The sequence below is a fragment of the Osmia lignaria genome, unplaced genomic scaffold (genome assembly GCF_051020975.1).
Source record: "Osmia lignaria lignaria isolate PbOS001 unplaced genomic scaffold, iyOsmLign1 scaffold0035, whole genome shotgun sequence".
Taxonomy (NCBI): Eukaryota; Metazoa; Arthropoda; class Insecta; order Hymenoptera; family Megachilidae; genus Osmia; species Osmia lignaria.
In genome coordinates, this window is record NW_027478176.1 from 1010001 (window position 1) to 1015000 (window position 5000).

Here is a 5000-nt window from a genome sequence, read left to right on the forward strand (position 1 = left end):
GCGTGAGGTCTCTCGACCTTTATCTCTCTAACTTATACTTATGGGTCGTCGTCTACTTGATCGGGTACAAACAAGTCGTAAGAAACAAACAAACAAACCACAAAAATACAAGTCGTAAAAAAACAAACTTCTGTTGGTTAACCTACAATATGAAGGATCGAAATGAAAGAAGGATCATATTATTACAAACCGAAAGTGAAGGATCATTAAAATTGAAATACAATATATATAAATATATAAATGTACCCGTCGTTGCGACACCCTAGTTAAATGGAAAGATATAAAAAAGAGAGAAAAGGAATACAGATGACCCGCCGTCTGATCTTTGCTAAATGATCTGGCATCACCGGAGTTTTTTTGGTCCGTGTTGCGTTCGCTCTATTCGAAATGAAACTCGCGGAGGCGAAGAATTGTTAAAAGTTTACGAAGCGTCTAGGAGTGGTTAAAACTGAGAGAGTTGAAACTACGATGTATTAGAACGAGCAACCGTCGAAACTTTGTTTTCGCGACGTTCTTTTCGTCGCTCTCGTCCCCACGCTCCTACGCTTTGGTTGTTTCTTTGCCATCCGTGTTGCGATAAAAAGATTTCTCCATTGTCCAAAAAGGACGGATCGAGATTCCTCTTTCGAGAGGGAGAGAGAGGTACTTGCGGGTAACCTGGAATCTACGAAACACGCACCGTGGTAAGATTCGTGCGTCCGCCTGATCGATGTGTGTTGTTTACGGACCGGCTGAGAAGCGACGATAGCGAGTCTTTGAAAAACTATGTGTCCATTAGTTAGACCGATCGTCGCCGGCCGTGTGTCTGTTCGAATCTCGCAACCCACGATTCAGCGACAGGACGCGCGCTCGCATTCCTTGTGTGCGTTCGTACTTTTCAAGGTTTTTAAATGTACTTTACGCCCGACCGTCGAGAGGAGCGTGCCACTGGGCGTTTCTCCGACGGTTTCCGTCCTTGGACGCGATCGTGTCGTCAACGATCGAACAAACAAACAAATACGTTGGCGACGCCCGAATTCGCTCTCCCGCACGCGCCGGGTGGGAGAGTGATGTGGGTATCGAATGTGATGCGTGTTAATAATGAAAATAACACTCTAAAGATCTAAAGAGTTTGAAATACAAAATTTTACGATTACCCTGAACGGTGGATCACTTGGCTCGTGGGTCGATGAAGAACGCAGCTAATTGCGCGTCAACGTGTGAACTGCAGGACACATGAACATCGACATTTCGAACGCACATTGCGGTCCACGGATACAATTCCTGGACCACGCCTGGCTGAGGGTCGTTTTCTTAACAAAAGACTGCTTGCGTTTGCTTCTCGAAAAAAGAGTAATTCATTTCTTTCTAAACATCTCGCCGTCGTTCAACGAAAGTAGAACGTTTCGGAGCGGGATTATCGAACGAAATTGAAAGAATGAATGAACGATAAACAAAGAAAGAGTCGCAACGTACGAGCGATAGTTGGGCAGTTCGTCGGCGTTTGTCGTGGAAACGATGTGACGAAAATCGCAACCGATACACTAAATGCAGGCCGTTAAAGGAGAGAAACAAATTTCGAAATATCTCTTCGAACTAGCGCAAGTGCGTCACGGCGCGCGAGTCGTTCGTTAAAATTTATAAACGACCGCCCGTGAAAGCACCGAGTTCTCGGAAGATAATCTATAAAGATTCTCCATCCTGCTGGAAGTTATCGGATCGGCGCGATTGTTCACTTGTAGAAATCCACGCTCCCGACGTTGCCAGAAACGATATTTACGAAAGGTGTGTCAAAAATAAACGAAAGAAGCTCTCCTATAAATTTAGAAAAAGCAAACGAGTGAAATGTTTGAGATGATAATTTGCTGAAATGCAAGCTCGAATAGCCCCAGGGTTTCGAATGATTCCCCGCGCTTTATACATCTCTCTGTTTACAAACGGTGTATAAATGAAAGATCGCTTCAGATGGGTCGTCGCTGTTTGACGCGCGATGCTGTTCCTTTTTTTTTGTCTGTCTGTGCGTTTAGCTTCGCTAAACAAGTTAAATGGTTAAAAAGCGTCGAAAAAGCGAATACACACGCGACAAGACAAATCTAACGAGTAAAGGAACGCTCCGCTCCAAGATAAAAATGGTTGTTTACAATCAATACAGCGTTTCGGTACCCCTGATCGTAGTCTGAAACTGTGTAACAAAAGAGAGGAAAGCGAATGGTGAAGGAACTTCGAAGCCTCCGTGGCGTGGCTAGAACTTGTGATAAAAGTATGTTTGCAGCAATTATGCATGCTCCCGTTAAAACAGCATTTCAATGTCTCGCATGGCTTAAAGCTCTAGGAGGCTTCAACATTTAGAATACATACGGACTACTTCGTTTGTTAAAGATAAGCGAAGACCGCGCGACCATCGCTCGGTCGTCCAGTCCTCGAAAGTTTTGTTGCGTTCCAAAGAAGAGACAAATGGGGTTTACCCTTGCGCTAAGGGGAGAAGAAGAGAAAAGCAGTTGTTAAATCTAAGAGGTGTGTGGAGTACATCGCGTGTTGGTTAAAATTGTTAAATGAAGTATACGCGAAATGTTCTCTCGCTCTTGCTTTTCCTCTTGCTTCCGTGGCGCTCGAAAAGAAGGGATGATAAATAAAGAAACCTATTCGAAATCTCTTGTGGAACAAAAAATAATACGGACGGACGTTAAAATTGAACCGAGACGAAATGGATCGTCTTGCGAGTTGTCTTCGCTTTGAAATTGTTAAAAATTGATAAAAGCAATACGACGAAGCTGCAGTCCGCAAAATGTTTGAAGCAAAAAGGAAATAACACGAAAATTATGGGAACGTCGTGTCTCAACTTTTTTTTCCCTCTTGTGCTCGTTTCATCGAACGATAAATACAAACATTTTGAAACGAGAGAGGAGGAAAAATTGAATATGCGAAAGGTTGATTCACGCACAGTTTCTCTACGTGTTTGCTTTTTTGCTTCTTTTCGTTTATTTTTTTTTTTTTTGCATCGAGCATCATTATTCACCTTTCGATGAAACCAAAGAAATTGACGACCTCAGAGTAGGCGAGATTACCCGCTGAATTTAAGCATATTATTAAGCGGAGGAAAAGAAACTAACTAGGATTTCCTTAGTAGCGGCGAGCGAACAGGAATGAGCCCAGCACTGAATCCCGCGGTACCGCCGCTGGGAAATGTAGTGTTCAGGAGGATCCGTTTATCCCGAGACATCGAATTGCGTCCAAGTCCATCTTGAATGGGGCCATTTACCCATAGAGGGTGCCAGGCCCGTAGTGACCGGTACGCGTTTCGGGAGGATCTCTCCTTAGAGTCGGGTTGCTTGAGAGTGCAGCCCTAAGTGGGTGGTAAACTCCATCTAAGGCTAAATACGACCACGAGACCGATAGCGAACAAGTACCGTGAGGGAAAGTTGAAAAGAACTTTGAAGAGAGAGTTCAAGAGTACGTGAAACCGTTCAGGGGTAAACCTGAGAAACCCAAAAGATCGAATGGGGAGATTCATCGTCAACAACGCTGGCTCCCGTTGGTGCGCGATGCCCCGGATGGACCTTCGGGTTCCATTAGCGAGGGCACACCACCTTCGGCGAATGTTCCGGCGAGGTAGTCGTGCACTTCTCCCCTAGTAGAACGTCGCGACCCGTTGCGTGTCGGTCTACGGTCCGAGGCGGAGCCTGTCCGTCACCTTAACGGTGTTCGTGACAGACCCTCGGTTGCCTGGCCGACTGCGCGACGGTACTCAGACGGTATCAGGCCGCAACCAATCCATTTTCGAATGTGTGTGCGTCAGGACCGCCGCAAGCTAGGTTCAGTTATAATTACCCGGATGTACGGACTATGCGCCGTCCCCGGGTCTGGCCAGCTGTTAGCAGGAGGAGTCCTTGGACTGGCCAAGCTTTGAATTACCGGTCGGCGACGCTATTGCTTTGGGTACTCTCAGGACCCGTCTTGAAACACGGACCAAGGAGTCTAACATGTGCGCAAGTCATTGGGATATAAATAAACCTAAAGGCGAAATGAAAGTGAATGTCGTCCTCTGCGTCGACCTAGGGAGGATGGGCCTCGTTACGATTAGGCCTCGCACTCCCGGGGCGTCTCGTTCTCATTGCGAGAAGAGGCGCACCTAGAGCGTACACGTTGGGACCCGAAAGATGGTGAACTATGCCTGGTCAGGACGAAGTCAGGGGAAACCCTGATGGAGGTCCGTAGCGATTCTGACGTGCAAATCGATCGTCGGAACTGGGTATAGGGGCGAAAGACTAATCGAACCATCTAGTAGCTGGTTCCCTCCGAAGTTTCCCTCAGGATAGCTGGCACTCGCTCGAACGTTATTGCGAGTCTCATCTGGTAAAGCGAATGATTAGAGGCCTTGGGGCCGAAACGACCTCAACCTATTCTCAAACTTTAAATGGGTGAGATCTCTGGCTTGCTTGCATCAAATGAAGCCATGAGATTTTATTATTGGATCAGAGTGCCAAGTGGGCCAATTTTGGTAAGCAGAACTGGCGCTGTGGGATGAACCAAACGCAGAGTTAAGGCGCCTAAGTCGACGCTTATGGGATACCATGAAAGGCGTTGGTTGCTTAAGACAGCAGGACGGTGGCCATGGAAGTCGGAATCCGCTAAGGAGTGTGTAACAACTCACCTGCCGAAGCAACTAGCCCTGAAAATGGATGGCGCTGAAGCGTCGCGCCTATACTCCGCCGTCAGTGGCAAGTGGGGCTGGACAAAATTTGGTCCTCCATGAAGCCCTGACGAGTAGGAGGGTCGCGGCGGTGTGCGCAGAAGGGTCTGGGCGTGAGCCTGCCTGGAGCCGCCGTCGGTGCAGATCTTGGTGGTAGTAGCAAATACTCCAGCGAGGCCCTGGAGGACTGACGTGGAGAAGGGTTTCGTGTGAACAGCCGTTGCACACGAGTCAGTCGATCCTAAGCCCTAAGAGAAATCCTATGTAAATGAGGTGTCCTAAAGCTCTCAGTTAAAAAGCAACAACAAAACTGTTAAATATGGCTAAATCG

At 47.1% G+C, this 5000-nt stretch overlaps 1 non-coding gene and 1 pseudogene across 1 annotated transcript; both read left to right on the forward strand.

The window, feature by feature from the left end:
- Positions 1-1133: 1133 nt before the first annotated feature.
- LOC143306743 (5.8S ribosomal RNA) lies at positions 1134-1288 on the forward strand. The gene has a single exon (XR_013064059.1). It is a non-coding gene; the product is annotated as a 5.8S ribosomal RNA (ribosomal RNA).
- Positions 1289-3020: 1732 nt separating this feature from the next.
- The window catches only part of LOC143306729 (large subunit ribosomal RNA), a 4530-nt pseudogene continuing 2550 nt past the window's right edge, over positions 3021-5000 (forward strand).